The sequence below is a fragment of the Phodopus roborovskii genome, unplaced genomic scaffold (assembly GCF_943737965.1).
Source record: "Phodopus roborovskii unplaced genomic scaffold, PHOROB, whole genome shotgun sequence".
Lineage (NCBI taxonomy): Eukaryota > Metazoa > Chordata > Mammalia > Rodentia > Cricetidae > Phodopus > Phodopus roborovskii.
This window is the reverse complement of record NW_026126744.1, coordinates 2,690,192-2,712,311: the sequence shown is the minus strand read 5'-3', so window position 1 is coordinate 2,712,311 and position 22,120 is coordinate 2,690,192. Positions and strand designations below refer to the sequence as shown.

General features: G+C 37.3%; 1 pseudogene; it reads left to right on the top strand.

The window, feature by feature from the left end:
* Positions 1 to 1,252: 1,252 nt before the first annotated feature.
* Positions 1,253 to 2,272, top strand: LOC127214534 (glyceraldehyde-3-phosphate dehydrogenase-like; annotated as a pseudogene).
* The last annotated feature ends 19,848 nt before the right edge of the window (positions 2,273 to 22,120 follow it).

Here is a 22,120-nt window from a genome sequence, read left to right as displayed (position 1 = left end):
AAGGATGAAGTGCATTATGCATATAATTTAATAAGGCTGAGTTCTTAGACATTCACTGATTCTTTCAAATAGTCAGAGATTATTTTGCCATGCAAAGTTCTGTATACATTTAGGGCAACTCTTACCACCTTTCTGTGATCATTTCCAATGAAATAAAGAAATGCCCTGAACGTTGTATGCAGCAACAGAAGTTCCTGAAGTAAAGAAGCTATCTTGGGAAGAAAACACTACCCACTAAAAATACTCTACTGAACTGTGGTAATGAAGGCAGAATAGTTCTAGAATAAACATGATACACATCATTGAGAGAGAACTACAGTGTAGTGTTTTAAAATTTTGTAAAGTTTTCATAAACAAAAAGGAATCAAACACAAATATTTTTAAAGCATGATTCATTAAATGAGATTGTTAATTTTTTTCTTATTTTTTTATTTAATTTATTATTTTACATGTCGATCCCAGTTCCCCCTCCCTCCCTTCCTCTCTCCCTCCCTCCCTTTTACCCACTCTGCCCTCTCACATGCACCCTAACCACCCTCCCCTCCCACCCCCCACCCCAATTCCACATGTAGGGGAATGTCATCCAGTTGGGGTCCTGTAGATCTGACAGGTCATATGAAGTAGGGCCTAGGGCTTCTCTCCTGTCTCTAGGTTAAGGCAGTTATCCCTCCATGGGGGATGTCCTTTTGTGCACCAGGAATACATCCTGGTTCCACTGTCTGAGGTCCCTTAGACTGCTCAGTCCTTCTGAGCAGTCCATATTCAAGGGGGACTTGAGTCATTCCCATGCTGGCTTCCCAGCTATTGGTCTGGGGGCCCGTCAGCTCCTCCTTGTTCAGGTCAGCTGTCTCTCTGTGTTTCTGCAGCCTGGTCTTGTCCTCTCCATCTGCATCTGGGTTCTAGTTCAATTCAGTGTTTATGTATGGGTGTTTGCTCCTGTTTCCAACAGGTATTGGATGAGGGCTCCATGGATAATTTAGTTGTTGATCTCACTATCAGGGAAGGGCATTTATAGTAGTAGCCTTTCCACAGATGCTCAAATTGTTAGTTGGCGGCAGTCTTGTAGTTCTCTAGACCTTTCTTTGTTAATTTTATTGAAATCAGCTCAGTATTTTTCCAAGGTCATATGGGAAATCCATCATCTCTGAAATTTAGAATTTTGTTAAATAGAAAGAACCAGAGGGGCTGCTCCTCCCTATTCTAGAGACAGCAGCATCTTTTCGTGCAGTGCCAGCCTCGTGTCTGAGACACAATGGTGAAGGTCGGAGTGAACAGATTTGGCTGTAATGGACACCTGGTTACCACGGCTGCCATCAATTCTGGCAAAGTGGACATTGTTGCCATCAATTACCCCTTCATTTACCTCAACTACATAGTCCACATGTTCCAGTATGACTCTACCCATGGCAAGTTCAAGGGCACAGTCAAGGCTGAGAATGGAAAGCTTGTCATTAACGGGAAGACTATCACCATCTTCCAGGAGCGATATCCTGCCAACATCAAATGGGTTGATGCTGGTGCCAAGTATGTTGTGGAGTCTACTGGCGTCTTCACCACCATGGAGAAGGCTGGGGCCCACTTGAAGGTTGGGGCCAATAGGGTCATCATCTCCGCCCCTTCTGCTGATGCCCCCATGTTTGTGATGGGTGTGAACCATGAGAAATATGACAACTCCCTCAAGATTGTCAGCAATGCTTCCTGCACTACCAACTGCTTAGCCCCCCTGGCCAAGGTCATCCATGACAACTTTGGCATTGTGGAAGGAATCATGACCACAGTCCATGCCATCACGGCCACCCAGAAGACTGTGGATGGCCCCTCTGGGAAGCTGTGGCATGATGGACGTGGGGCTGCCCAGAATATCATCCCTGCATCCCCTGGTGCTGCAAGGTCATCCCAGAGCTGAATGGGAAGCTCACTGGCATGGACTTCCCCTAACCCCAATGTGTCCATCGTGGATCTGACATGCCGCCTGGAGAAAGCTGCCAAGTATGATGACATCAAGAAGGTGGTGAAGCAGGCATCCTAGGGCCCACTGAAGTGCATCCTGGGCTACACCGAGGACCAGTTTGTCTCCTGCGACTTCAACAGTGACTCCCACTCTTCCACCTTTGACGCTGGGGCTGGCATCACTCCCAATGACAATTTCATAAAGCTGATTTCCTGGTATGACAATGAATTCGGCTACAGCAACAGGGTGGTGGACCTCATGGCCTACATGGCCTCCAAGGAGTAAGAGCCCATCCTGGACCATCTACCCCCAGCAAGGACATGAGCTCTTGACAGGCCCTGGCTGGTGAGCAGTCCCTGTCCAACAAACCCCAACACTAATCTCCCTCACAGTTTCCATCCCAGACCCCCAGAATTAAGGGGCTTAGGGAGCCCTGCTCTCTTGAGTACCATCAATAAAGTTCACTGCACCTATAAAAAAAAAAAAAAGAAAGAAAGAAAGAAAGAAAAGAAAAGAAAAGAACCAGAGGGGTTGTTTCTCTAATGAGGATTTAAATATTATAATGAATCTTAATTGGGAAATTTAATCTCACTATTCTGTGCATTATGAGTTGGTGTTCAGTGTTGTTTGTTTTTTATTGTAGCTTACTCTTTATTCCTACAGATAGTTTGCTCACTATGTAATATTCTTTATTCCTACTGCACTATAGAAATGTAATAAATGTTTCTTTACTAAGTTAACTATGTCTTCATGCAGTGTCTCATGGCTATTTCATCAGCCCGTAGTTTATTCTTAATCATGTGACTCTTTCCAGGGATTTCACATAAGCAGTTGAGCTATGTGTGTTTTCTGTGCACATTAACAGAAATAGAATTTCATGGTATTTGTGATACCACAATTTGCTCTTTCAGCACTAATGCATGAGAACTAATGATTAGTATTTGGAAACTAATGTTCAAAGTCTTTTAAACATGACTTATATGCGTACTTATTCTTTTATTCATGTTTCACAGGCACTCTATTTGTGGATAAGCATGCATATCAAATGCATGTTATTTTAAAATCTGTTAAATTTTATTATTCAGGCTTTGTTGAGTTACAATTATCACTTCTATTGATTTCTTTTTTACTGTCTTATGGAAGTATAATCGCCAATTATACCTTAATTGCTTTAAGACAAAATATTGATACTTTTTAAAAACTCAGTGCTGTAATTGCTATTCATGATTAGAAATTGAATTTCATGGTTCTTACAAAATTCACAAACATCAAGATGTATATTCACTGTCCAATATTTTTCCATGTTACTTTTATATATGCCTTGGAATTATAGTAAATAAACTCTGTAGTTTGCATTAGAGACAATTAATATTGTGGGATTAAAAAAAGCAGATAATGTATGTGATTCTAATCATCAGTAATTATCCTTCTATTAATAATAATTATTAGAACTTATATTAAAATATTGCTATCTTAAAATAAATTTCTATTTTACACCATTTTCATTCACTTCAGAGTGTCATTGATTTTATAGGAAAAAAGTGGGCACAGGAAAAATTCAATTCTTATTTAATTTGGATATTCAGGTGGCATTCACATTATATATTTAAGTGTAAGCAATGGCTTATTTATTCAATTTTATGCTAGTTAAATATGTCAGGCTACAACTCTCTGATCTGCCTCAAACTTTGTAAGTGAACTGTAAAAATATTCTTGTGAGGTGCACAAGTCCATGTTGTAAAGTTGTTGTAGCAAAAACAAAAAACCATCACTACCTTCAAAATCTCATTCTGAAGTTTTCCAGTCACACAATTTCAGTCAGGTAAAAGGCATTGGTTTTGATGCTACTAATGATACATTCAAACATATGAAATAGTAGGCATGCATTATCTAATTAAAACCTGAGTGTATGTGTAATGCAGTAGTTCTGTCTTTGTCATATCAGATAAATGTATTTACCAATTGTAATGGCAATTCACTTTAGTCAATAAAGATTTTTCTGCTCCCAACATAAATGACCATAAAGTTAAATCGTAAGTCAGGTGTCATCAAATCATGAGGTCTTTGTGCTGTTTTCTGTCAGTGTTCTCTTTGCTCTTTCTATTGAAAATGAAATGAACTTTTGTGATAAAGTGGAAAACTTCAGGTCTAAGACCCACCCACTATTTCACCTTTATTGGGAACATCATTAGATGGGTACACAGCTAATTTGTGCTTTTAAAGATCCACAAAACAAGAAAGATAACCCTTCTTTATAGAAGAATGCAGGGTATAGCTTCCAAAATCAGTAAAAGCATGTTCAAAACATAACTTTTTTTATTTTTCCATAAGATCATATCTCAGATACGATAAAATTGCTTTGAGTTCAGTTCTCTGAATTTTCAAATACAAATGATTAAATGCCAATTATAATTATGTCAATCTCTTTCTGACTAATCAGTTTTACTCTACATTTGGAACTCATGACTAGGACTAAGGGAGTTTTCATGGCAGAAACTGATTAATTTTTCAGACATGTGTTCATATCTATAATACTTGCTTTACCTTTTCATTTATCAATATACCTTGGCCTTACAATGGACTTGTTCATGTTCTAATAGAGGTCTCCCCACATCCTTTATAGCTAAGGCTCCAGAAAAATTTATAATGAAATTGAAACTACTTATATTCATTTTATTCTCATAATGTTGAACCAAAATGGGAATCAAATGAAACTCTAACTCATATTTTATTCTTAAGATCAGTGTTCTTCAAGCTCACCTTAAATAACTAGACATTTTTTAAAAAGTAATCAAATGAAATTAAAATTTTGATTTATATCAGCTAAAATGCCTTATATAAAAAGAACATCTATGAGTAAATTAAGATTTATACTTCCTTTTTCATTGTAGTCACTGTTATAGGAATTTTGTGAACAATCATGGGTTTTGTTAGTGACAAGAAGACAAGTATATTATTTAACTTCAAAGAGAAATTATAACTTGCAATATTTTTATTGAAAATAGATTTTTTCTTTATACTGTACATCCCAGCCATAATTTCCCCCTCCAACTTCCCAGGTCGCCTTCCACCTCTCCACTTGTCCACATTCACTTCCCCTCCATCTCCCTTCAGAAAATAGTAGGTCTCCAAGAAACAACAGCCTCTAGATTGGTTAGAAATACTTTTGAGCCGTATAGCCAATAACAGATTAATATCCAAATACATAAACAAGTTAACAATTCAACAAAAAAAATCATAAATTTTTTAAAATAGTCCCCACATATTGTATAATTCATTTATGAAGTCTGCATTTATGAATTACCTGGGATAGACAAATCATAGTTCTAAGTACTGAAATATAGCAACAAGCTAAATAAAGAAAATCTTTGTTTAGTGGGTCATGGAATCTAGGGAAGGACAGAAAATAGACAAAATAATAACATGATTTCAAAAGCAAATTAAGTTAAAAAAATAAAGTAAGCAATGGGGGTAGGAAAGTGCAAATTCTTGTGACTTATATAATGCTGAGGAGAAAGACAACCTCTCTGACAGGTGACAACTGTGTATGGGAAGTCTATTCAGGCTCAGAGTCCTCACCAGGGAGCTTGCCTGGCATGTCAGATCCTGTGAAATCCTGTTTGGCAGCAGCAGCAGAGCAATACTAAGAGGAAGTACACAGTGGAGAAGGTTGGAATGGGTCATGTAAAGAGGTTGTTTTCAAGTTTTTGGAAAGTCCTGTGTGTCTTCATTTATTCACAGTACTGTTAGTGACACAATTGTTACAGCAGTGGTGCACATGCCCCATAGTGATGCACATAACCTGCAATGATGCACAGTGATATTGCATGCAGCAACACCACCAAGTCATGGCAGTGGCTTTCCGAAAGACAAATCTGAATCCATGCATAAACTCCATTCTCATTTTTTCATCATTCCATCCCATCTTCCCCCCCCCCCTCTGCCTCTTATACACCTTCACAGTTAAATGGTATATTTTCTTTTCTTCATGTTATCTGAGCTTTGTGAAAATGGGACATGCTAATGCAGAAGCCCATAGAGCACCTTGCCCCAGTCTCTCTTGTCTTAACTGCATTCAGTATCATAGATAGAAGCCAGCCTTGCTGTAAATAAGTTTCTCATTGAAAGTTACTGAGTTAAAAGAATCATTCCAGCATGTAAAGCTACTGATACTTTGTAAGCTTCACTAACTCTCATCACAATTACTTCATAGCATGGTAATTTATTATTTGAAAACTCTTTTATAGTGTATCTCATTCATACATTTCATCTAGCACTCCCTCCAACTTTGCCCAACATCTTTCCAATATATTTTCTTCCCCAATTTTTTTGTTTGTGCATGTATGTATATGTGTATGAATGTCTGTGTTTTTATACTTATTTTATCTACTGAGTCCAGTATTGCTGTCCCATATGGGCATAGGTGTGGGCTTATGCATTGGGCATGAGCCACCTACCATGAGTGTTGTCCCTACAAAGAAAAAAACGAGACCCTCCTAGTAGTCACCAATCTCATCTGTGGTATGACCTTCATAGCCCTTTCCCATTCCAGGTTAGAATTTTGATGGCCTGATCTTATTCAGGGCTTTTGCAGGAAACTACAGCTGTTGCTAATTCTGGTATTAACAGTTAAGTCATGTCTAGGAGGCAGAATTTCACAGAACTGCACCCAGCCTCTGCCCTTACATTCTTTCTAATCCCTCTTCTGAAATGCTGGGTGTGGGGAGAACAGGCTGATAGAAATGTCCTGTCCATGCTGAACAGGAAGAGAGCTATTTAGTCTGAACACTGGAACATTCATATCTCCACTACCCACTGCCCACTGGAACAAGAAACTTCCCTATCCAAGTCTGATTGGAGCAGCAAAAATCAAGGGCTAGAAGCACATATCCAAAAGGAAGTCTGAGAGCAAAGCCATTTGTCAAAACAACAGTGGATTCCCTCCTAGAGCCTGTGAGCTCCTTGACTATTGTAGTGAGATAGTTCTGTGGCACTGACCACGCCCATTGGGGGGTGGAGCCATGGGCGGAGTGACCTGTGGAAGGAGGTCAGAGGGGAGCCAGGAGAGGCTCTCTTTCTGGTGTGACTCGGACAGGAGAGGATCTGGTTGAATTTCCTGGTGTTCATCTGTTTAGGTTGTAAGTTATTTCTCCCTGAATAAATATCTATTTGGCCTATTTGTTTATCCTGATCCTTATTTAACCGCATTATCTGGTGTCAGAAGTGGGATTTACCTGGGTTTCACACAAGCGGCAGAAGCCGCTCCCCTCCCCCACCTTCCCCATCGGGCAGGGTTTAACCAGGTGGACTCACCACAGCTTTGGGACATTTGCCTCTTCCTTACAGCAAAGGAGATCTTTGCCACTAAAGCAGACCTGAGAAGGCACTTACCGCTTAACATTTTTTGCCCATTTCCGCACGGGACTTTACATTTGCGCACCCGCCCTGCTTGTGCGTTTCGTCTTGTGTTTCAAGTAAATCCAAAAGTCCCCTTTTAACAAAATTTTGCTTGCCATAGTTTGTTAAGAGCTATTCTACAGGGACCGGAATCAGAAGGATCGTCTGCTGCCGGAAAATATTTGGCAGCACACTTCTAGGCAGAACCGGGATCAGACGGGCCTCTGCGGCTAGGCGCTATTTGGTGGCACACCTCCAGGCATAACTACCACAAGCTGAGATATACAACTAAAAGCATCAAAGTTCCAGGACAGTAGAATTACACCTAAGGTAATTGTAACATCCTTTGCAATTTAAGCTGATATAAAATCTGAGATAAATTGTTCCATAACTATGGCAGATAATTTTACAATGCGGAATTTTAGGAATTATTTTACTTCATATGTAGAAGGATCTTAGCAGAAGAAACTTATGACTGGACCAATATGTACTTTTATTTTGTAATAGCAATGGGTTTCATCATTAACATGATATTCTTAAAGAAATGGTTTGAGATTACAGCAAACAATAAGGAACTTATAGAAACCATAGGAGACTTAGTAACAAGGATGCGAAATATTGAAAATGATAGAATTCAAAGCATAGAAAGTATAGAAAGAAATGTTCAGAATATTGAAGATGGCGTTGGCGAGCCGACAGGTAGAATTTGTTTCATGTCAGATACCTCAATAACCAGAACAGAAACAATGCAGTGCATTAACACACTAGCAGAAACAGCTCGTTCCTGGTCGGAGGAAGCTACTAATAAGTTTAAAAAACTGGAACATCAGATAGAAAGACTAGATGATAGAATCGCTTCCATGTCTGAGGATAATAGCAAGCTAGCAGATAGAACATTGTTTCTGGAAGGCAGTTTACACGCCATTCAGATAATATCTAAGGATGATAAGATTAAAAACATGGAATCATTTGTAGTTGGAGAAAGTAAGAAACTGACTGATGCAATGAAGTCTCTAGAAAGTTATTTGATTCAAGAAGTTCAGACACTCAAAGAAACAATGGTGAATAGATTTCAGGCTTTAGAAGACCTTCAGTCTGATACATCAGAAGAAGAACAACAGGTAACAGGGCATGAAAAAGATTTAAAATTTTCCACACCATTTAGGGTCAGGGGAGCTTTCCCTGTATCTATTCATGAAAAGCCAGCAACGAAGAAACATCCAAAAGGTGTCCTTGCATATCAGTGGGAACCAATACGTATGAAAGATTTAAAAGGTATAAAGGAAGCAGTAGTCTCTTATGGCATGCACTCACCTTATGTAAAGCAATTAGTAAACTCATGGGCAAGGAATAACAAGGTAAACCCTAAGGATTGGGATCAATTAATATCAGCTGTCCTTGAAAGCTCCTCTCAATTAGAATGGAGGGCTTAATGGAGAGAGGAAGCAAAAGCTCTTGAACTTCAAGGCTTAAAGAAAGGTTATAAAGCTCCCCAAGATAAAATTCTTGGTGAGGGTCTCTATGCTGACCCAGAAACCCAAGCTGCCTATGATGAACATATCTTGTCTCTATGCAGTACAGCAGCTTTGAATGCTTGGGATAAGGTTCAGGAATTAGGAGAGAGGATAGAACCCTATGCCAAGATAAGGCAAGGACCTAGAGAACGTTTTAGTATCTTTCTAGAAAGATTATCTAGGGCAGTACAATTAGAGGTAGCAGACATAGATGCTAGGCGAATACTCATAGAATCTTTAGCTTATGCGAATGCGAATCCTCAATGCAAACAGGTGCTTTGGCCTTTAAAAATGCGATCAGCACCCTTGGATGAATGGGTCCTATATACAGGCAACATTGAGTATAATGACAATAAGACTGAAGCATGGGTAGGAGAAACCACATCTAAAGGTCACAGAAGACATCAAGATAACAGAGTTTCTTACTATGGTGACTCAGAAGCTTGGGTAGCAGAAGCCATCTCCAAAGGTTTGAAGAGATATCAACATGTCAGATGTTATAACTGTAGTAAGATAGGACATCTAAAAAGAAATTGTAGGCAAAGCTTCCCTAGAAATAACACTCCCAGGAATGAATCAAACAGAAGGCCTCAGCCTCCTGGGTTATGTAGAAGGTGTGGCAAAGGCAGACACTGGACAAATGAGTGTAGATCGACCAGAGACAAGCAAGAAAACCATTTACCATTGGGAAACTCCTTGGGGGGCCTCTCGAAGGCCCCCATGTCACAGGTGGTTCAAACATTCCCAGTCACAGTGGAAGACAATCTCCCACAAGACAATTAGAAAATTCTGTGCCTATTATAAAAATTCATACTGCTCTGGATGACAAACTAGTGACAGAAGTTGAATTAAACATGACAGAAGGAAATAAAAAACGTATATTTTAGCAAACCACTATAAATAGTCATAGGCCTAGATGATAGTTAAGATGAATAATAGACTGTTTGACAGTCTCCTGGACACCAGGGCTGATGTAACTATCATATCTAATAAATCTTGGCCTCAAAGATGGCCCCTGCATGAGGTAAATGTTCAATTCTTAGGTATTGGAACCCTGTCTCAGGTAAAACAAAGCACAAGATGGATTAAATTTATAGGACCAGAAGGACAGAGAGGGAGGTTAAGACCATATGTGGCTGATGTAGTGATAAATTTATGGGGTCGTGATCTATTACAGCAATGGCATACACAGATTAACATTCCTCCAGTATTAGATAGGAACCATAGATGACCTCATGATTGTGGAAAAAAATAATGTTAAGTACTATACAAGACAGATACCAAATATCCAGGCGGTACAAAAACAGAATACAAGTCCTGAACAAACAGAGGAACCAAAAGCCCTACCTTTAAAATGGCTAACAGAGGAACCTGTCTGGGTAGGACAATGGCCTATGACCTCTGAGAAGTTAGAAGCTTTAGAAAGCCTGGTTCAGGAACAGCTAAATGCTGGACATATTGAGGAATCAACCAGCCCTTGGAATTCTCCTGTATTTGTGATAAAAAAGGAATCTGGTAAATGGAGAATGCTTACAGACCTGAGAGCCATCAATAAAGTTATCCAGCCAATGGGCTCTCTACAGCCTGGAATGCCCTTGCCTTCTTTGATACCCAAAGAATAGCCTATTATAGTTATTGATTTAAAGGATTGCTTCTTCACTATACCTTTATAAGAACAAGATAAAGGAAAATTTGCCTTCACGGTACCTATTACAATAATTCTCCACCAGTGAAGAGATATCAATGGAAGGTTTTGCCACAGGGAATGCTAAATAGCCCCACCCTGTGCTAATATTTCATACAAAAACCGTTAGAAATACTTGGTAAACAGTTTCTACAATCCATAATCTATCATTACATTGATGATATATTGTTATCTGACTCTAAAGGAGAAATATTAGGAAAAAATGTTTGAGAAGGTAAAGGAAGTTTTACCTCACTGGGGATTACAAATTGCACCTGAAAAAATACAAAAAGGAGAGCATATCGACTACTTAGGATATAAAATAGGTCTACAGAAAATTAGACCACAAAAAGTACAGATCAGAAGGGATTGCTACCAGACTCTTAATGATCTTCAAAAATTACTAGGAGAGATTTCTCAACTGCAAACCATTATTGGAGTAGAAGGGCATGATTTGAAAAACCTGAAAATGGCCCTAAAAGGAGACAAGGACTTGAATAGTCCACGAATACTATCAGCTGCAGCTGAGAAGGAATTAGAATGGGTAGAAAAGAGGATACTAGAAGCACATGTGGACCGTGTGGATCCAAACCTAGATTGTATTCTGGTTATATTACCATCTAGAGAATATCCTTCAGGGTTTTTGATGCAGAGAGAAGATATCATATTAAAATGGATATTCCTACTACATAAACAGAATAAATAACTAAAAACATATATAGAAAAGATCTCTGATTTGATTATAAAAGGTAAATTAAGACTTCGTCAGCTAATAGGAAGGGACCCAGCAGAAATTATAGTACCTTTAACTAATGAGGAAATTTCCTCCTTATGGAAAGATAACGAATATTGGCAGAGAGCTTGCAGTAACTTTTTGGGAACAATTATCCACAACTATCCCAAAACTGAGAGAATCAAATACATAAAGAAAACGATTTGGATTCTTCCACGCATTGTAAGAAAAACACCTATTTCTGGAGTTCATACATTCTACACTGATGCAAACAAATCAGGTAAGGCAGGATATAAATCAGGAAAAATTAGCAAAGTGGTTCAAAGCCCTTACAATTCTGTACAAAAGGAAGAATTGTATGCCATTCTCATGGTACTTATGGATTTTAAAGAACCCGTCAATATAGTTACTGACTCTCAATACGCAGAGAGAGTCATTTTACACATTGAGACTGCAGAATTTATTCCTGACAATACAGAATTAACTTCATTGTTTATACAGTTACAAGATGCTATCAGAAAGAGGACTCATCCTATATATATAACACACATCAGATCCCATTCGGGTCTGCCAGGTCCTCTAGCACAAGGCAATGATGAAATTTATCGTTTATTGATAGGAAGTGTGCTAGAAGCCTCAGAGTTTCATAAGAAACACCATGTGAACAGCAAAGGTTTAAAAAAGGATTTTTCTATCACTTGGGAACAAGCCAAGGAAATAGTAAGGAAATGTCCTACTTGCTCATTCTATAACCAAACTCCTTTACCACCAGCCAGTAACCCTAAAGGTATAAATAGGAATGAAATATGGAAAATGGATGTATTTCATTTTGCAGAATTTGGAAAATTAAAATATGCACATCACACTATAGATACATTTTCAGGGTTTCAATGGGCTACTGCTCTGAGCTCTGAAAAGGCTGATTCTGTTATCACACACCTATTAGAGGTAATGGCCATTATGGGCATACCTGCACAAATAAAAACTCACAATGCTCCAGCATATGTCTCCAGCAAATTGAAACAGTTTTTTGAGTATTACAAGATAAAGCACATAACTGGCATACCACACAATCCTACAGGACAAGCAGTGGTTGAGAGATCCAATTGTACTTTAAAAGAAATGCTCCATAAACAGGCAGGAGGAACCAAAACACCCAAACACAGATTACATAATGCTTTATTAACATTAAACTTTCTTAATGCTGATGAAAAAGGAAAAAAACAGCTGCAGAAAGACACTGGACAATAGAAAAAACTTCTGAACTAAATCAGCCAGTGTACTTCAAGGATGTACTGACCTCAGAATGGAAAGCAGGATATGTGTTACGTTGGGGTAGGGGTTTTGCGTTTGTATCTACAGGAGAAGAAAACTATGGATACCATCTAGTTAATCAGGATCCGGCAAACAAGAGAAACATCTTAATGAAGAGAAATGACAAGTCATCCAACAAATTAGGTCCCATGAGGTGTGCGGAGGCCTCTCAGAGGAAGGGGAAGTGTTCTGTTCTTGTTCTTACAGGAAAACAGAGAAAACCTATCATCAAATAGCCAAAAAACACTGAACCTGTAGGTGCCTACAGAAGAGAAGACAGCTCTTCAGAAACAATCACTTAAGGAAGCAGAATCTGATATATGGTAAAAAAAAGAAAATATTTAATTGTAGTAAACTATTTCTATACAGAAATCTATTTCTCTCTACTATCTAGTATTCTTGAAGTCCCAATTCATGTAAACCAATGCTGGCTTTGGAGTTGGATTTGGCTTTCCTTCTCTAAATTCAAGCATGTTCTTAAGATTAAATTCATGGTTTCTGCCTTAAATCAAGAAGCCAATTGGTGTAAGGCAGAAGAAAAAAAAATCTGGGAACTCATTTCTTATATGCAATTTTCTCTCTGAAATCCTAATTTTCTCACATACTTTTAATGCTTATTGTTGTCTTTCCCTAATGCATACCTTAAAACTTGAAAATTTTACTTTAATATTGATGTGTAACTTTTCCACAAGGAATAATAATGATTCCTAACAGCAGTCTTTGAACTCTCCGGAAAGAAGATGGGGCCCCACATCATCATTTCCACTTGACTCAACCTGATGCATCTGAACTACAAACATCACCCTAAAACCGGTTTGAGTCTGTTTTGCTCGAGACAACTCATGACTAGCTAGCTGTAATGATGTACCTTTTTATTACACCCTGGCCAGAGTTTCAAATAGAACTACAGTCAAGAATTTTCTGCCACACAGTGACTAGCTACATATGTCACAGCCAGTTCTGTTGAGAAATTTGGTTGCTAAAAATTTTCTTCCTACAGGATCCATTGGAGCAATCATCGTCCCATTTCAGCAGGAAGTAACCTTAAGATAACAACGCCCCCTTTCCCTACCCTTGGAATTTTGGGATAATCGTCTTTGGGTTGGTTTTAGTTATTTGGGATTGGGTGATGCTTACACTCGGGTTTATCTTTTAGACAGGAATAGGGAATGGTTGGGAAAGGTATGGTTTAGATGGGATATAGGTAGATTAGCCTATTTTCTTGAGAATTTGAGTAAGAATGAGATAGTTATTTTACAGCTTATATTGTTGTGTTTTCTTATGTGGTAAGCTATGTAAAATTAAGTTTACATTTTTTTATATTGTGTTAAATCTTTCTACTTACAATGTTTTTGCACATTATTTTTTACCATATTCTATGTATGTATACTTTTCTTGTATTCAAGACATTTTGTATATTGATACAATTTGGGATATTTATCACACTGCCCTTTATAGTTCTACCTCTTATCTTGACATTTCTACTCTACCTCTCTTTTAGGGATTTATATGTATGTATATGTACATAGTTATATTGTTTAGGTATTTGCTCCTGCTTTACTCAGGGAAGTTTCAATCAGTTTTTTAGCTAAGTCCCTGAGTATTACAGATTATCTTCACTCATGTTTCCTTTACCTATGAGATTAGTCAGACATAGATGCTAAATCTTCAATCACTTCATAGACATTCAAAACATGGCATTTAAATGTTTTAATATTAGTACTCCATTAACATGAGGCACTGTTGCTCCTGACAGCACCGTGCACTTTCCCAAAAATATGTTGGACACTGTTGTTGCTCCTGCTGGAGTTCAATCTTGCTTCAGCTAATGGCCTGTTGGGCAAAGAATTGGCCCCACCTTAACCACTGATTTGGACATGCAGTCCTATGTGCTTGCAGTAGACAAATAAAGAAGACTGCTTTAACTTGCCAAGTCAGGGTAAGACAGCCATTCTACCTCCCTGCTGTTGTTGTGGTCTGTCAAGTTCTCTTGGCCTTATCCAAATCTGGGTGTACCAATGTTGCTGTGAGACCTAGGGTGACTGTTCAGGTGGCTTGCTGTTTCTGTCCTTGCTGCACCTTTTGGAAGTTGTCCATCCGCATTTCCTGTCTACTCTAGTATTGTTAATTTCCTTCTAAGGTCTTGATGAGGTTGAAGATTAAACTATCACAACTATTATTCTCTCTTCCTAGTTAGATATATTAGGTACTAGACTTATGTTTTCCAGCTTAGGACAACTCTATTGTAAACTCCATTATGCCCTCACCCTAGGACTAGATATGTAGGTCATTTTGTTCTCGATTTTCCTTTTCTTAGAGCATACTTGTTATTCACTGTTTTGTATATAGTTTTGTATTAAGCCTAAATCTTTTCTTTAGACTAAAAGGGGAATTGTAGTGAGATAGTTCTGTGGCACTGACCATGCCCATTGGGGGGTGCAGCCATGGGCGGAGGGACCTGGGGAAGGAGGTCAGAGGGAGAGCCAGGAAAGGCCCTCTTTCTGTCGTGACTCGGACAGGAGAGGATTGGGTTGAATTTCCTGGTGTTCATCTGTTTTTCGGCCTAGTTGTTTATCCTGATCTTTATTTAACTGCGTTAGACTATGACTTGTTTTTGTTTTCTTTATTTACAGGACCAGGCAGGAATTTCCCACTGTAGAGCAGGCCTCAAATCTAATCAGAGAGCAGGTGGCTATTCCCTGACAATTTGTCACCTGTACCAGTGGGAACAAGTTGCCTCCTTGGTGGGTTCTGTAACCTGTAGGAACCAATACTGTGTTGGACTGTCTTCTCTTCCTGAGCAAACTGCATAGCACTCCACAGCACCCTGAAAGCTCAACTACAGAGAGAGAGAGAGAGAGAGAGAGAGAGAGAGAGAGAGAGAGAGAGAGAGAGAGAGAGAGAGAGAGAGAGAGAGAGAGTTCCTGGTCCATTCAAGATTAATTGCTTTGTCTGCAACCATAGTGTCTTACTGTCTGGTCATGATGAACAACCAACTACAGTGACAATAGCCTGTATTATTTTAAGTGCCTGTGTTGCCTCCCTAACCAAACTTGCCTGACTCTGACATTTTCATTTAATAGCCCATGTCATTTGGTAGTGACATTGTTCATCTGTGGGAAGTTCTTCTGTTCAAAGTCCTTCTATGCATACATATAGTATAGCTCACGTTTCTCAGGACTGGTGGTCTTGTAATGGTATTTTGCTGAGACACTGTGTGACCAGAACACTTCTTTGTAGCTTGGTGATTCAGTGCAGTTTTCTGAATTTCTCTGAGCCTCAGAGTTCACATGTATCAAAGGATGCTAATTCCTTACAAATTTACTTGCCAGTACTACTAGAGCTGGATAGTACTAAATGTGTAAAAACTTAAACAGTGACCTGAGCATAAGAAAAGACATGTATCATACCTTACAGTTGTATTGAAATTTAAATAAAAGTTGTCTCACCTTAAATTTTGTCTATTTGTTTATCTTATGAAAAGGTGAGTTTTTATAAGGATTCTTCATGCCATGTCGGCAATGTCAGTATTAGTTATGCTCCTACATCTCCTTTGAAACCTCATCCCTTCTACAATTACCACCTAAAACTTTAGTGTCCAATATCCTCACATTCTTTTATACCACATATATTCCAATTAGCTCCTTATATTTTTTACTTGACTTGCATGGTCATATGTACTTAATTTTGATTACCTTACCCCTGGCTCTTCTTTCCCTATCCCCTTAACTCAGCAACTTGTTTGAACCTCCCTGAGTCCACTAATCCACTGTTCTATCATAATTCAACCAGGTCTGTCATTGCCCCTTCCTAGCCATGCCCTATAATGCTTCATTTCTCTTTTCCTGCCATCCATTTGCATTCCATTTTAATATACAAAAACAAAGGATTTGAAACTAGAAGCCACATATAGAGATAAAACACAGTATTTTTCTTTGGGATCCTAGATGGTTTCCCTCAGTATAACTTTTTTCCAGTTTCACCATCTTCAAATTTAATGATGCATTTTTTTCTTTACAGTTGATTACAATGTTTAGTTGGTCAAGAGTGAGACTCATTTGCTAGGCCATCCATGTGTTCCAGAACCATGTTGAAAGAAAAATAAAATGAGTGGTTTTACAAGTGAATTGTACCCAATGAGAATTTGGTAATGATCCAGCATTAACTTGGAAAAAGAGTGTACTTCTGTTCTTCCCTGCTTAATTTTTATACCAGACAATGAAATTCAAAATCCTCTGCCCTTGTCCCTCCCTTATGCAGAAATAGATTGATAATGTGGGTGAAAGAATAGAGCTATTATGTATTACATTTATATTTGAAGGCAGGAAATATGAAACATTAAGCTAAATTAATCAGGATGAAATTCAGAAAGATAAACATAGATGTGTGTTTAATTCCCCAATGATAACTTACATTATTTAGGAAACACTTTGAAAATAATCCAGCAAAACTGGAACAAAGGCGTCCAGATCATGAGAAAGAATTGTCCTCTGAGCATCTCCTGTCACATCACTGGGACATTGTATTCTATTATTGGAAGCACATTTCAATGGGGACACTGATAAGGGAGATGGCCAAGTAGAAGACACAATGGAACTGCAGGATAAAAGGAGTCAGAAAGCAGCTTTACGAGCTATGTACCTCCACACGTTTGTGCTTGTACAATCACCGATTCTTGCTGAAAGCCCAGACTCAATATTTTAACAGAATGTTCCAGAAAATACTATTTCTCATGTTAAGATCCTAAGGTGGTCCTGCAATGTCTTTACTAGGGTCTATAAAGCTGTGTACACACTCATTAGCATTTCTTATGGCACATTTGTTCCTACTCATCACTTCCTTACTTGCTACACCCTAGTCAATGCAGATGCTTTACCCACCTAGGCTGCTCACTCCTGCAGGAACATACTTCCCCAGGAACATGGCTACTTCCTTCATTTTTTTTAATGCTTTCAATCAAAATCCTGTCAATGATGCTTACTCTGGGCACTCAAAAATATTCTTTGCACAATTATCTTACATTTATCTTTTCTACAATGCATATTAATATTTAAAACAGAAAATGTTACTCACTTGCTTTTTTGTGGCAGTATCTCTTTGCTAAATGAAATCCTCATGAAGGTTAGAGTGAAACATGAGGCAGGAAGGTGATGGTAAGAGTTTTTCAAATGAGAATGTTTAATACTTGATTTAAAAGTGAAAAAGAAGAAGACGAACATCATAATAGAAGGGCACTTATGAATATAAGTTTGATGTTTTCCTCTTGCTTTGATGACAAATACAACTTTCTGCAACAGTAAAGAAATACTCTGATATCCATGATAATACGCACTATCTATAGATGGTTATTGAACACTTTCTATGTGACTAGCATGTCTGAAGAAGTGAACTACTACTCTAATCAATTTTAATTAACTATAAATCATATTTATGTAATCGTATGGAACAAGTATTAACTACCTAGGAAAATGTAGTTTTTACAAAGCCAATAAATAAACCTTTATGGGGAGCACTTTATTTAATCAGAAAATCTCAATCATGCTTCGTCAATAAAAGGATAGTCTGCCTTAGTAATAGATTTTGCCATCCTTTCATTAAGTGATGTTTCAATAGTAGCTAGAGTGTCACATCAGGATTGTTAGACATGATTGCCTAGCTAGACTAGTTAGTTATAATATAAAACTAATGTCATCTCTCTCCTCCATGTCCAATATTATATGATTAATACATAAAATTCATTGTGACTCTTGCTTACATTTTATTCCTACAAACCTAGAGAGAACTCACATTCCCAAATAATAGACAATATACTCACTAGGAAACACTGCTCTATAAATACTTTATTAATGAGAAGCAATGAAAATGCAAGGACATTTCAACATATGACAAAGTAAGGTAAATGCATTACTTTCATTGTTGTATTTTAAAGCAAGGCTCTACAGTGCCATTTTAGCAGCATAGATTAGGGGTGGTGCATAAGCTGCAGAGATTATTGGGAGTGACAAAGGGCATGTGAGCATCATTCTTTACTTCCACAGTTACAGAAATTTTTTTGACTGTTGGTTGCTTACTTACAAAAAAACAAAACAAAACAAAACAAAAACACAAACAAACAAACAAACAAAAAAAACCAGTCCCTGAAGGCTTTCAGTACCTACAGACACAGGACTGTGGGTATGGCAATGATGCCTGTGATGCTGTGCACATGTAAGCTTCTTGCTCCAGGCATCTACTCTCATCTTTCTTGTTGTTTGGAAGATCAGTCATTAAACTGGCCTTGGGTTTTTGAAATTTTAATTTATTATTCTTTTAGTAAAGATAAGACAGATATATGAAATTTCTAATCAACATCAAGGGTAGTGAATAGGACAGAAAATGAAGACAATTCACTAAAAGAAAATAAGAAGCATTTTAAATATCTGTTTTAGTCTGAATCAGATTTATTTCTCAGTTTAACATCGGATTGGTTAAATTAAGATGTGAATAGTCATGGGAGAGTGAACAGTGTGATAGGAAAACATTTGTACTTGGTACTAGAACTCATAACTTTGTTTTGTTCTTTCTTTAATTTTATTTTTAGTCACAAAAAAACTCCATAAGAAACAAAAGGAAAAGCTATTTAGAACAATTGCATACATGTGGTTGACAGGTACATTTTTATTTTTTGCTATGTGGTACTTACTGTTTGATAACAAAATTAGATTTAAGACTGTAATTTTAGATCAAACACGGAGGATATGAATCAGTTTCCTGATACAAACATATAATTAAGACCAAACAATGAAGACAGTTAAACATGGTATTGCCCAACAGATTGTTTAATGACAGACTTCCTTCTGTCCTTGTTGGAAGGTAAAGGTTCACTGCAACTCTTCCATAGTTCACATATGATTTGTGTTTAAAATATTTTTTCACAAACTCCTTATTACACTTTTTCTTACCTCATGGGCAATGATTGAGATTAATAAGTATTTAATAAGCAAACCACAATGATCTGCCAAAAACCCAAGATTAACTGAAAAAAAAAATCACTGTTTTCCTTTTGGTCTTATTTTTGATATAAAGAATTATTACAACTAAGGTGCTTGAAATGTATTGAAACAAATGACATGCATCAGTTCTAATGCCAGCAATGGAAAACCTATCCAACCTTTCTAATAAGAGCAGGCTAAAGTTCAAGCAAAAAAAAAAAAGTTTCATTTTCTATTGCTAGGCACATCACATCCCTAAATCTGATGAAAACACATTTAACTCCATTATTCAGGAGAAGTTCAAATGTGAGCAAGTTATTAAATTGATGTATCAGCTAGGCTATTTACTCAGCACAGTGCTGAGGTCTAGAAGACTTTTTCAGAGGTAAAATAGTCTGTCATTTAAGAGAGACTTGTAAAATATTTGCTATGTGTAACATTATGAGACTATAAGTGAATATCTATTATGTGTTTGCACACAAAAAGCTATCTTTCAAAATAAATTCTTTTAGGGATTACCACATGAACCAGAGATTAAGAGCTCAGGAGGCAGGGAAAAAAAAGAAAGATTAATAATTAAGGCCTAATCTCTGTAAATAAACAAATTCTCTGCTATAAGCCTTATAACATTTCAAAAAGGGGGGGGGGATCAAGCACACTGTTTCAACTCAGAATCACTTCTGTTCATACATAACACTTCCTCACAACTCAACTTCATTATGAAATCCTACTTGATTTCCTTCTTGGACATGTTTCCTAATCCTATGGTCTGGAAGTCAGAATGGAGTAAAAAAATGAAACCTGTATTATCATACTATAAAAATGAGAAGCAGATTCTGAATGATAGCCTATTCTGTTTGTCATTCTGTCAAGTGATTTTCTCCTCACTCTCATGTTCCTTGCATTTTTCATGTTTCTCTTTTATAAAACATTGTTCAAAGCATGGGAGATTGCAACTTTGTAGTAGGTTCTGAGTCAAGTTCAGGATGATAAGAGAATCTGACAAAGAATTTTGTATGTTTACTTTGTAAAGTGTGTTTAACTTACAAAAGAAGAGATGCTCAATCTGTGAAGATAGTAGTTCTGCTTTCAAGTGCAGAAAACACCACAAATATTTCTCTGTGTTGTTCAATGCTAAGCAGGATAAAACCCTAGAAAATTCACCAGAGATAGGAAAAGGAGAACTTTTAAAAGATGTCATAAAGAGACCCTGAATTTGAAGAACACTTTAGAAAAAAGGTAGTTTATGGCCCTTCACCTAATGGAGAAATTTGACTAGAACACAGGGTATTAACAGAAGGTGATCTGTTTTCTGCAGGAATCCTACCCTTCTTCAAGCTGGTATTAACAGAGCAAAAGATGCCCACTGGAGATGGCAAGGATGTTAAAATTATCTCACAAGGATTTTAAAATAACTAAGACTGTGTGCTCTAATAGTCACATGTGGATAAGAATAGAAAAGATGAAAAACTATAGTGTTTCAAAAAAAAAAAAAAGTAAGACATGAAAGGGAAAACATGGACATTGTAGAAATATAAGAAAAAATGACATAAAAAATAACTCGTGAAAGTCATAACATACAATTAATGCTATTACTCCCAAGAAAAACTAACATGATTAAGTCAGAGTAGTTCTAAAATAAGTTAAAATATTTGTTAACAAAATATGACTTAAATTTTAAATTATATGATTATAAAATATCTAACAGATCTTCTGAAAATATTGTTTAGTTAAACTTTTTCATTTTAATATCAATGATTTAACAATGAAGATTATATTTTCTCCAAAATTCAAAGGCCTTAAGACAAAACATTACATGTAAATTGTTTATAGTTCTTTTCAAGCAACATATAAAGTAATAGCACTCTCTTGTCAGTGCAATGAGGCTCCTAATGTTTATATATTGCTTTCAGAAGCCAAAACACTTCTAGTAATGTCATGGCACATGATTTTAATTCTAGCACTTGGGAGGCAGTGTCATTAGATCTCTGGGGCTCTGAAATCAGCCTTGTCTACATTTTGAATTCCAAACCAGTCTGGGCTATACCCTGAGATTCTTTCTCAAAATATAGTGGAAAAATTGAGGTTTCCCATAGGTCAGTGTTTGTTTTAGGGTAACACCCACAGGACACTACTAACTATTGTTTTACAGTGAACAAAACTTAAGGTGGAAAAGGAACCTAATTCTCCAAAATAATATTACTCTGTAATTTGAGGACATGAACAAAATTTGATTTTCAGAGCTTAAAGTGAATGCTTTGTTATAGGATACATGATTTCCTGAGAATTTCTGTCATTCTTCAAAGAAAATCAGCCCCCTCTGCTACTCCCACAACCCCTCCTTTTTAAAAATCAAACATTTATAAATTGTAAAACACATGAGAGGCTTGAGATCAGAATGTTGACATCTATTGCTCTAGGAACTTTGCCAAAGTAATGGCACTCTTTATCAAAGTATGGTAAGTAAAGTGAGAAAATGGCTCCAACAACACCCAGTTACCAAAGCTCTTTCCTTTTTTCCTTTCTAGCTGTTGAAGCCTTTCACAAAGCATCAAA